At 44.3% G+C, this 12,795-nt stretch overlaps 1 long non-coding RNA gene across 1 annotated transcript in view; it reads right to left on the minus strand.

Annotated features, from left to right (window-relative positions):
- Positions 1-12,795, minus strand: part of LOC146844055 (uncharacterized) — a 128,620-nt gene that overhangs the window by 87,369 nt on the left and 28,456 nt on the right. Inside the window, exon 2 of the long non-coding RNA XR_014981119.1 lies at positions 10,228-10,320. This is a non-coding gene — a long non-coding RNA (uncharacterized LOC146844055). The remainder of the gene's footprint in view (positions 1-10,227; positions 10,321-12,795) is intronic.

The raw sequence follows: 12,795 nt of genomic DNA on the forward strand, positions 1-12,795 counted from the left end.
GGCCTCCCCTGCAACTGACCAGATGATCAGCACCAACTGAGCCTGCCTGGACCCTGCTGCTAACGTTTACTGGAGTGAGTCCTGACCACCCCAAGAGGTGCCTCCCCAGCTCCTGTACCCTTGGGGGGTTATTTATGAGAGCCTTTTGCACCACGTAAAGTGGTACATGTGTGACGCAGGGCTCTGAATCAGATTTATAAAGCCACTCAAAGCCACCCTGTGTGGCATTGAGTGGCCTCATATATCTTGTGTGAGGCGACTCAGCTCAAATCGCTGCATCGCTTTACTCTGCACTCAGGAGGTGTTCCTTGGGCATTGCGGTGGTTGCTTCCACAACACTCCCATGGATTTTGACGCTGCCCCAGATTTACAAAATCACGTAAACCTGGGGAATCCTTTTGCCTTTCTAGGTGAGGCATAACGAGGAGAAATCTCTTTATTTCTCTTTGTTTTTCCTCTTTCTATGTGTGCTACATTCTGCAGCACACATAGAAAAAGGAAAATGTCTCTTAGGATTGTTTCTGTGCAGGAAGGTGCCCCTTCCTGAGCAAAAACAATCCTGCATGCAGTTGAGGCACTCTAGCACCATGGCGCAAGGGTGACTACATTGGTGCTAAGTGGCCAAAATGGTCCCAGCACCTGGAGACTGGACAGGAATGCACTGTACTGCAAAATACGGTGCATTCCTGACCTTTCACTTTGGTGTAGGGCAGCACGCAAGGTGACTTGCTGCGCAGCCCTATGCCAAATCCCTGTAAATGAGGGCCTTCGAGTGTACTCCTTCTGCCTCACGTCTGCAAAAACTGGACTCCAGCTTAAAATCTAGAGGTCCTTCAGTCATTGGTTTGGTAAAGAATCATCCCCTGTCTCTTCGTGAACTTAGATGGATTTCACTGAGGCCAATATGGGACCAGCATACAATGGCCAACAGACTCCGAATTCCCTTACAGTGTGCTCTTCACATTACAAAGAACTGTCCATGATTCCCACCACTCTGAAGCTCTAACCAGCAACCAGCTCTTTGCACCAAAAGTGATCCCCTCACTGTCAAACATTGACTGGCGACCGATTGCGCCAAGAACGATTACCTTGCTCTCCCCCACCATTGCAAAGCTCTCGCTGAATCTCCTCACATGGAAGTGGACTAAGTAGATGGTAATCTTTCCACTGGGATAAACCTGCTCGATCACGCTCGGCCTGAACTACTGACTCGGACCTGGACTAGAGAGACCACATAGCTGTGATTGGCACTTTTTACTTCTTGGTGCTATATTTACATAAAATTTTAAAATGCACTAATCTGGTTGGATTTTTGTTGCTTTGGTGTGGTTTTATTTATTAAAACGTGCTCTATATTTCTAAATTGGTTTGGACTTGTGCATGTATTGTGCTTTCACTTTATTACTGTTTGAGTGTTGCATAAATATTTTACAAATTGCCTCTAAGTTTAGCCTAGCTACGTTTGTGACAAGCTACCAGAGGGTTAAGCACAGGTTTTTTATTTAGCAACTTTTTTAGTACACCCTGACAAGGATTGAGTTTATTATTTGAGTGTTGCTCTCACTCCTCAACTAACAGCCCAGTTACTTACTGGCCTTACACTAGAAACTATAACAAATGTTCTCAGAGGGGCTTCATGGCTAATTGGTCCACATTGGATTAGCGCCCTGACTGCTTTGGCTAGCAAAGCACTGGATAGAAGTGGCCACAAGCTTTGTGCTTGTAATAATAGCTAGTTTACAGCTTTTTATAAAGTTGACGGGAACCGCCACTGGCCAAATTGTACTCCTGGGGAATTTACCATTTCTTGCTCCAATTGTAATTAGAATTTTACGGTGATACTTTGGTGCAAGTGCAATTATTAAATGGAAATGGCCTAACACCTAAAATAAAAAATAAAAACACAAAATGAACTGAAACAGAGATGTATGATATATATCTTAGCTGTGTTTTATGTGTTTTTTATATGGCAGATTTGCTCGGTTCTTTGCATCCCTTGGGTGATCCTGCTCTGGAGCTTGGTGGGGTGAGGATGACAGCCCTGGCAGGTTCTGAGGACCTGATTATTTCATCAATGGCCCAAATTGTCCTTCAAAACAACTAAATCATTTGTGCAAATATAATATTGCTAATGTTTTTCAGATCAAATTACCTAAAAGAAATATATGGCCTTTGGATCCCGTAAACCAGCATTCAAATGGGTAATAAACCCTTCTCCTAATCATTATGCCACCAACTATTAATATCTAAGCAATATAATAAATCACAAAATGTGTTGGAATACCAATGTCTCTAAATTAAAAAACAGATCTTTGTGAGTCAATGATGCCATTAAAACTGTATCAAATAATTATGGGAATGAGCAACTGGTCCCACCAAGGTGGTTCCTCATTTTTAATTAGTTCCTATTTAGTTGTATGGCTTTCCATTGTTCTCAGCCAACAATTATTTCTGTCTTTCTTTGCAATCTCAGTTCCGCCATCGAGAAACTTAGGGGGTTATTTACAAGACCCTTGCGCCGCCGGTACATCACTTTTTCCCATGTTAAAAGTGGTTCACCGGCGGCGCAAGGGGCTTGTCAATAAGCCCCTTACTCTTTTCTTCCTGTCCTTCATGGGCAGGTGAAACAGGGGAGCACATAGTTTTTCTAAATGTGGAGCTGCTTGATTGAAGAGGAACATTTTTGCCAGTACTTTTTGGGGAAAGTGTTTGTAGAACAATATTAGAAGCCATTTTGCTCTCTTTGAATAGTTAATAGCCGTTTAATGGCTGTATTGTAAAATTCTTTAGCTTAGCTTTTTATTCACTTACAATTGACAAACAAATCATTATGAATGTACATGTTTATGGTGAATTGTTCTGTTGCAGTGTGGTTTTATTGTGTACATGTATGATGTGATCACTGGAGCTGTGGCCATAATCACTTGTAATTATGGATATAGTATTTATTGTGGTTTGTTTGTTAACCTTCAGAATATACATTCTTCAGCCATTGATTGTTTGACAAGTTCCATCACAGTTTGTATCCGTTCACAGGGGTATTCTGCAGTGTTTGCAATGCTGGTTTTACATTGATGGGTTGAAATGGCTTGGGATCTCTTTCATTTGTGGCGGCTATCTCTGGTCAGAGCGAGGGGTGGCTTGTTACAGCTGCTCTGCAAGCTGTAGTTGCAGCAACAGATAGCGGCAGGTTGCAGAGAAAGAGACCTTTTTGCATGTTCTCCAACTAGCCCCGGAGTTCACCACTCAACTGTTCATGCCAGAGTGTAGAACAAGCTGGGTGCTGATTAGTAGATGGAGGATGATAGAGATGGAGGTGGCCTGCTGGATGCTGACTAGTACATGGAGGACGATAGAGATGAAGGTGGCTTGCTGGATGCTGACTAGTACATGGAGGACGATAGAGATGAAGGTGGCCTGCTGGGTGCTGACTAGAAGATGGAGGATGATAGAGATGAAGGTGGCTTGCTGGATGCTGACTAGTACATGGAGGACGACAGAGATGAAGGTGGTCTGCTGGGCGCTGACTAGAAGATGGAGGACGATAGAGATGAAAGTGGCCTGCTGGGTGCTGACTAGAAGATGGAGGACGATAGAGATGAAGGTGGCCTGCTGGGTTCTGACTAGAAGATGGAGGATGACAGAGATGAAGGTGGCCTGCTGGGTGCTGACTAGAAGATGGAGGATGATAGAGATGAAGGTGGTCTGCTGGGTTCTGACTAGTACATGGAGGACGACAGAGATGAAGGTGGCCTGCTGGGTGCTGACTAGAAGATGGAGGGTGATAGAGATGAAGGTGGCCTGTTGGATGCTGACTAGTACATGTAGGACTGTTCGAATCCGGGGTCTCTGGTTGGCGCAGCAAGCAAAAAAAAGTTCTGTGGCTCAAGCTACTGGACTGTCCTCACTGTGCAATGGCTAGTAATCACTGCGCAGACACCACAAATGCAAATCCGTAAATCCTCACCGCTGCCACCAATGTTAGAAACCGGGGTCTCTGGTTGGCGCAGGTATGCACTTGCGACAAGCAGGGACCCTTTCCTCTAAGTCAGGGCGAAGGATTACCTCTTAAAAAATAACCCCTGCTTACCCTCTAGGTAACGTGGCGCAAGCAGTCAGGCTAGATTCCAGAGGGCATTAGGTTAAGCATTCAAGATGTCCCACACAACAACCACCAACCCACCACACAGAGACACAAGACTGTATTTTGTAAAAAATAAACTCTTTATATAAAAGATTTCTTCAAGCAGGCTTTAAAAATACAGTTCTTCACTTCAAATGAGGTTCCAGTTACTTGTAATGACTTTTCAGGAGGCCACAGTTCTTAAAATGGTCACTTTTGGTGCAATCTGCACTTTCTGGGGGTCTGTGCGCTTTGTAGGGCCTTTTTGTACGTGTCGTATGATTCCTCACGCTTCCCGCGTGAGCACGCGTACTCGGACTCAAGCCGTACGGGCCGTACCTTTGTAGGTACGCGTCGTACGAGTCCGGTACACCTCTTGCCACTCCTCACGCTTCCCGCGTGAGCAGCGTCTATTTCTTTAAAGCGGGACGGGTCGTACAGGTGCAGGGACGCGCTGTACAAGCTGGGTACGTACCGTGCAAAGCCTCACGCTTCCCGCGTGAGTAGCGTAGCAGTACGTCAGCGCAGTACGGACCGTACACAGAAAAGTACGTGTCGTAAAAAGGCGCTTTTAAGCTCACAGTACCTGATTTCTTCGTAGGGGGTTTGTGGCGGCCTCAGCAGTCTCCCCAAGGGCGTCCCACGTCGCGTTGCAGTCCTGGCTCTTCAGTGGATGGCGATGCTTCATGGGGCGTTCCCAGACGCCTCAGCACACCACAGAGGTCAGAAGCAGGAGGGGCAGCTCGGGGGTGATTCTCAGTGCGTCGCGCTATCGGCATCGGCCAGGATCGCCGAACAGTGCGTCTTGGGTCCTCACAGTGGTCTCGGCGGCTCAGGGTCGCAGAGGCTCGGAGCTTGGACGCAGGCAGTTCTCACGTCACGTTGCGAGCTACGGCTCGAGGGGGCAGTTGTTTGCTTTGTTCAGGCCAGGCGGGCTGGTCTTCACGGTACTCACAGCAGCACGGGCAGCCAGAAGTCGCCTTGCTCAGCGAGATGGGGTCAGCGTTGCAGAAACACCCACAGCAGCTTCCTCTTCTTCCAGGGAAAGGTAGCGCCCACTGTTCCTAAGGCACAGTTCAGGGGCAAGTTCACAAGCAAGCCCTTGGAGATTGTTTTTAAAGCACAAGTTGAATTAAAAGTATTTTCTTCAGTCTTTTCCGCTCCTTCCAGCAGCAAGGCACCCACCACAGGCCAGTCTCTCAGGCTTAGAGACAGTAGTCCTACATGCAGCTTTCCCAGGTCCTTCTCTTCAGGCAGAGTTTCTTCTTGGCGCAAACAGGATCTGATTTCTTAGGAGCAGGGCTCCTTCTCTTATACCAAGTTTCTTTTGTTCTTTGTCGCCACGGGGCCTGGGCCTGGCTCAGTCCCGTTTTGGAGCACTTTGTTGTGGTGACTCTGCTCTTTCCTTTCAGCAGCAGGGCAGAGACATCAGCCGCTCCACAGGGGGTGGAGCCGGCATTGTGGTGGCAGAGCACAGGTCTATTCAGAGTCAAGGTGTACTCCTCCCACCCATCCTGGTGTAATCTCTCTACCCACCACCTGGCAGCTAGCCTGTCTCCTGGAATTCCCCAGCCCTGCTCCCCACTGAAACTAGGCAGCACTCACACACAGACAGCAGAGGCGGACTGAAATGGTTTAGGCAAGTAAATACTAACTTTCTAAAAGTAGTATTTACAAACACAGGATATTAAAATAAACTTTACTAAAAGAAGTATTTTATTATTCTGAGTCCAGGCATACTAAACTTGACTTTCTACCATGCTCTCTGAGTCCGCTGGGATTATAGAGTGTAATAATTCCAGCAGCCCATTCTGGCCTACGGAGAGCAGGTAGCCTTCAATAGTGAAAAACGAAAATGGCTGTAATTCACTATTAGGGCATGCCACACACATCAGGGCATGTCCTACCTTATGCTTACAATGCACCCTGCCCTTGGGCCTACAATAGGGGTGACTAATATGTACTTAAGGGAAGGTTTAGGGACTGGCAAGTAGGTGCACTTGCGCAGTCAGCATGACAGTACCAGACTGCACGCAGGTTCTGCAATGGCAGACCTTAGACACATTTTACTAGGCCGCTTCTGTGGGTGGCACAACCAGTGCTGCAAGCCCACCAGCAGCATTTGTATTTACAAGCCCTGACACTCCTGGTGCACTTTACTAGGGGCTGATAGTAAACCAAATCAGCCAATCATGGAATCCAATGAACATCAACATTTTACCATAGGGAAAGTATATGCACCTTAGCACTGATCAGCAGTGGTAAGGTGCCCAGAGTCATAAAACAGCCAACAACAGGTCAGAAAAAATACAGGAGGAAGGCAAAAAGTTTAGGGATGACCCTGAAAAAAGGGCCAAGTCCAACAAGGACGATAGAGATGAAGGTGGCTTGCTGGATGCTGACTAGTAGACGAAGGACGATAGAGATGAAGGTGGGCCTGCTGAGTGCTGACTAGCAGATAGAGGATGATAGAGATAAAGGTGGGCCTGCTGGAGGTTGACTAGTACATGGAGGACAATAGAGATGAAGGTGACCTGCAGCATTTTTCCGGCCCAGCCAGTGAGGTCGAGCTATATATAGAAGGTAAGTGAGTTGCGTTTACATCATAGTGCTAGTAAACTTGTTTTATATAAAATGTTCATTGGGCTTGGTGAAATGGTATTTCTTTTTATGCTCTTTCTTCTTCTAATATTCAGCTTAATCTAACTTTGGCAAGGAAGTGACAGAGCAGCCGCAGGTGGGCTGGCAGCATGCAAGTCACAAGACAGCAGATGGCGTTCAGACCCCATACAACAGGAGTTGTATTGATTTTGCATGGTATCTGTCATTCCTTGTCAGCCTCGTCTCCAATCTGCTGCATGCAGCACCTTTTCGCTCGCTGAGCTTTCTCTACCTTTGTGATGCATTGATGAAGTCAAGCTGCCCCGCCATACCTCATCAGCTACCCTACAAAGAAAGAAATAATTAAATTCCACTTACAGAGTGGCTTCTCTGTAAGCGTGTTTCTCTACCTTTGCTGCACATGGTTGTTATAGACATTAAATGCCAGTATTGAGTTTACTCAACAGCAACTTAAGTCAAATCTGTGCCCGTGCATGTCATTAATAGGACTATGGAAGCCACTCATAAAGAGAACTTACTGTAAATAATTATCACATTTGAACTAAACCTGTTGGATTTGTCTTGTATGATGATTTGGGAATAAAGGTCAAATAATAATATTAATAGAGCACAAGGAGTAAAACATTTAGTGATAACCTCAAATAAATCTATTTGATTGTGTACTGGGCTAAAGTGCAGCTTAATGTTGTCATATTTTACAATAGGGGAGGAAAGAAGGAAGAATATTGCTATTTATCCTTATGTGAGATGTCAGCAGGCTTCAAAGTGCATCTGGTAACTAATTATTGCTTCCTCTGACTTTCTAGCCATCTGAGGTATTACATCCCCTCTGTTGAGTTCAGAGGACCCTCCAGGAACGATTTCATTCAGTGTCACGAAGTAACGACCTGAGTACCGCTCCATTTGAGCTCTCTTCCGAGGGACATCTAGTAGGGATGTGTGGTACAACACCTGTGTGCAGCTGCAGCAATTGTGAGAAGGAGCAGATACATAAATCATTGATGGCGAAAGACAGAGATAGGTGTAGTGGTAATGGCATACACACAGCTGGGATCATTTAGAGCTGGAAGGGGAGCCCCCTTCCCCTGCCTCCACCTCCATGCCCCTGGCAAAGGACATCACATCCTATTTAGGTGAGCCCCACCTTGTTGGGGTCTCTCTGCCTAAAGTTCTTCCATCTGTGATTGAGAAAACTGTAAGGCAAAATATCGAGTTTATTATTGTACTATTAAAATACTATAGCAATAATATCGACAAACAAAATGTAAAGAAGGTAAATATTTTTTAGGTAAGTCTAGATTTACTATTCTTATCTCTAAATCTGTGTTCTTTGGAGAGATATATATCATCAAGGAATACTGACAGAGAGTAAAAATGAGCACACATATTCTTAGCCATCTATTCTTCTCTTGGTGTTTTAGTGATTCATAATTTTGATACAATATTAAGGTAGCATGAAATTAAAGACTCAACATTCTGGGACCGTACCGCTTGGGATGCACCATCCTGCTCCTTGTGGGCAATTGGGTTTCATCATCCTTCGGGACAGATCTTTGGTAGTCATCTCGTACCAAGGCTCAAGAAGTGCTGGAAGGGAGCTTGTGGGCGGCGTAATCAAGTGTTCTTTTCCGGGATACATTGCCACATTCACATGCAGCATATCTAGAAATGTTGCTGGTGTTCTAGGGTGTTTCATATTAACAGCAGGGGGTGAGGGAGATGTAGCAATAAGCCTACTTTCTACCACTCCATGGGAGTTCAAAGAAGAGTGTTGAGTTGTCTGCAGGTGAAATCAGGCTCTAGGCCATGTTGTGAATTTCTCTTCCCTTTACTAATGTACATTTTGCAAAATGTTCAAGTTCCAGTACATTTCAAACTCCTGCTCAGGTAGATTAATGGTAACGTGAAACTCATGTTTCCAAAAGGTGGCTTATTTTAGTTCTTTGATCACATGGTCAAGCCAGGCCGAAAGAGCCATGCAGTGATTCTTGTTTGGATTCTGCATGTGGTGAAGGTACCAGGGAAAAAATTAGATTTAGCACTTTAATTTGAAAGGAAAAGAGAGGCTTTGAGCTCAGACATACCTCATGCTGTCCTGCAGTGGATAGAACATAGAAAACAATTTGTGTGGCAGTCCGTAACGTTTGTTCACCTAGAGTGGAAGAGATTCTGATAGATAGGTAGCAAGGAATCTCCTGGTGCTGGCACAAGAGGTTCCCATGAAAGAGAGATAGGTGATGCAGCAACACATAAAATGATGGACGGAATGCTGAACATTTTCAGACATTCATCCTAAGTCCCAGATCTGCATTAAAATCATCTTTTTTTTGCTCGCCATGCCACCACAGTTTGGACCCAGCCATCTGCAAATCAGTCTGGACCCTGCTCCCCCATGAGGAAAGTCCAGCCCGAACTGCCAAGCTAGGTCCTTCCTGGACCAGGAAATAAGCATCCTGGGACCAGTCGTCCTCAGTTGCAAGGGTGTGCCAAGAAGTGGGTCACATGCTCGCTATTCCACTGGATTCAAGCTAGCCTGGCTGATGAGGGGTGATAGTCCTAAACTGGTCCCGGAATGCTTTTTGTCCCGAGAGGACCTGGTCTGGTAGTTCGTGCTTGACTGGATGGTTCTCATGGTGATCTGGGCCAAGAATGATTTGCATTTGGATGGATTCAAACTGGGGTGGTGTGACGCGCAAAAGAATGATGGATTAATCCCAGATCTATTACGGGGTGAATGCTTGGCAATGTTCAGCATTCCGCCCATCATCTTTTTGTGTTGCTAGATAGGTGATGTATCCATCTCATCCTGTGTGTTTACCACAGATTTGAGATACTGTTGGGCACATGTCCTCCACATTAAACGGTTTAAAAGATAAATGATGTCCTTGTATTCAAATGCCATTAAAAATGTCCCTGGCGGAATGGAAAGAGGTTTCCGTTTGATTCTTTGACAGATTCCTTTGTTGAAATTAATAGCATACTCTATATCTGCCAGAAAGCCTCCTGTACACTGTTTTCTTAAATGTGTCTTAAACATCATGCACATAAGACAGAGTCTGTGTTTCAAGTTCCTAATACTGTAATTAGCCCTGGTTATGTACAGCTCTATTGATAATGGCTTTGTGCAGTGATGAGCTATAATTTATATCAGCAAGCCCCCTTGCTACTCAAACAGGATTACGGACCAACTCAATACCACACCTTCTTCACCCCTATCCTTTGACCTCAATGTGTCCAAAATACTGTTTCACATATGTTTGCATAATGACGTTTGAGCAGAAAACAACACTCAAAACATACCAAATAGGCACTGAATTATGGTGTGTTTGGACAGTCAAAATTCTAATGACTGGACAAGTATTTTCCAAATGATCCATTGAATTCCCACAGCTGGAATTACCCAAACCCTATCGGAAGCACACAATTTACAATTGATAGATAAAAACTGTACTTGAAAAACAATAGTTTTGCATCAAACTTACATGAGCACACATAGACTCCAAGGAACAGAAGAAGAATAGCAGGCTTCATTGTTGTGTTGTGGGTGTTTATTCTGGTTCTTCACAACTGAAACCCTGAAAACAGAGTAACAAACATTTTGATGCTCTACGTGCATACTTCTTGGTAAAAAATGATAGTAAGAAAGGTAGCAGGGCCAGAATAATTAGAATTGTTCAGTATTTCAAGACCATTCAGTCTGAAGTCTGCTCCCTATTCTTTCTGACTCTGTTATCTGCGTTTCTTAATTTTAACCTCTTGCCACAAAGGGAAGACCCAGTCACCAGAATGTGGTAAACTGTGCTTTGAAAGTCCTCCCATGTCATGATCACATGCTCAAGCATGCTACAGTCTTCCACTTTTTTAGGAGTTCAGAACAAGAATAAGCACAATTCCAAGACACCAATTTTGAGTACATATCCATAAAGAGAAAGGCTGCAATTTAAATAGCCTGTGTTACTGGTGAGATTGCGTCATACAGGGTGGATGTACGTTGCCATTCCATTGAGAGTGAATTCACTGTACTTGGCACTCGGAGGAGCATGTTTTTCCTTCTTTCAAAAGTAGCCATACTCTTCTTCACATTGCCGCACAGCAATGTTGATGAGGAATGGGAATTTTCAAGAACAGCAAAGAATAAAAACATATTTCATTCCAGTTTGTCTCCGCGTAGAACACTGTCTTTTATGAAATGAAATGAAAAAAGCATTTTTTAAACGCACTACCACTCGGGGGTGTCTAGGCGCTGCACCAAAAAGGAGTAGAGCAAAACTACTCAATAGAAGATGATAGGTCAAGATCAGGGTTTCTATTGGTTAAAAAGCGAAGTTTTAGTGCCTTCCAAAATGCCAAAAGATCAATGGTACTTTTAAGGTTGAGGTGCAGAGTGTTCCACAGGAGGATCTCTTGAACCTGGGAATCACAAGGATATGAGAGGATGCCGATCGCATACATAGATTGGATATAGGAAAGAAATGTGTTTTTGAGTTTTTTAGGGCCAGTATCATGTAAGGACTTAAATGCAATGCATATTGCCTTGAAGTCAATACACTTCCTGATCCTAAGCTAGTGCATCTGTTTTAGAGATTGCAATACTGAGTTATATTTGAGAATACCCAGCAGTACTATAACACAAAAACTCCTTGGGTCTAAGCTTACGATGTGTGTTTGAAGTGACAGATTTTGTTAAGGTATCGACTCTCACTAAAGGAGAGAAATCCCTTTAGGACGATTACCCTCACTCACCAAAGGTGACATGCTTCATCATTTGGGAATCTCCTCTCAGTGGAAAAACCTAGTTCCACTGAGGGCTACAACCCCCTCACTGTGAGGGTGGAGCTCAGGGATGTTTTAAAGTAGAAGCTGCTACACTCTCCGGGATCCTAAAGTCCTGTGGTGAATAAGGTAAAATGCAAAAAATCGCAGCGCAAAGTAAAAAATAAATGTGATTTAAAACTACCTAGTGAGTAGCAAATGGATCTAACTTTATCGGCTTGCTCCCACTGGCAGGCATAAAAAGCAGTGCAACAGCAGTATGGAAATTAGACTGCTGATTGTGAACACACGGTCAACATGTTTCAGCCCCTCTGATCACAAAATTATACGGGCTTTCGTCAGTGCCATAGAAATATACAAGAGGAGAACATAAAGGGTCAACCCATATGAAGTCACTGGGACCTGGGTATGGAACAGTATAAAGGAAAGTGGTCCCAGCATATAGTTCATTCAAAAACAAAACATTGGCATTATTGGAACATAATTTAGACGGATAACTTGAAAAAGTTCGAATGTTATTTAATCACATTGAACACGTAACATTCTTTCAAAATTGAATCAGAAGAATTTTTAAGCAACAATTTGAAAAACTAAAAATCGTGCCCAAGGGAAGGGAGGGGGGTGAGTGAAATAGTGCAGAATTTGGGAGGAAGTGAATACAGTGGTAAAGGTTACTGAATTACACTTAAATTGGACGGCATTTAAGAATCACTGCCGTATTTTGAACATAGATTCAATCATAGTCACAATATTAACAATTCGGAATAGTGCCATATAGAAACAATCACAGTACACCATGTACTGTTGACGATGTTGGCAAAAGATGTTGAGTCGACGTTTCGACCCCTTGAGTGTTGTAGGTATTGAGTGGAACCTTACGGGGTGGGGTCTTCATCAGGACTAGGATAGACACAAAGGAAGGATGGGCACCTGAAGGAACAAAAGTTTAAATGAGTGGGGACTCATCAATCTGTCATTTGGCGGAAGCTACAATATATTGAAAAAAATTATATAAAAGTTACCGTGTCCGGAGGTGGACAAGCCTCTAAGACGTCCGCAGGTCGTCAAAGAGAGAGGGAAAAATCCTCGGCGGTAACGGACTGGCGTGGAGAGTTATGAACTAACTAGTCTGGTTCACCAGTCTGACTCACCTTACTTAATTTCAGGTGTCCACCACTCTCCACGCCAGTCCGTTACCGCCGAGGATTTTTCCCTCTCTCTTTGACGACCTGCGGACGTCTTAGAGGCTTGTCCACCTCCGGACACGGTAACTTTTA

The sequence above is a fragment of the Triturus cristatus genome, chromosome 4_1, assembly GCF_964204655.1.
Source record: "Triturus cristatus chromosome 4_1, aTriCri1.1, whole genome shotgun sequence".
NCBI classification, from domain to species: domain Eukaryota; kingdom Metazoa; phylum Chordata; class Amphibia; order Caudata; family Salamandridae; genus Triturus; species Triturus cristatus.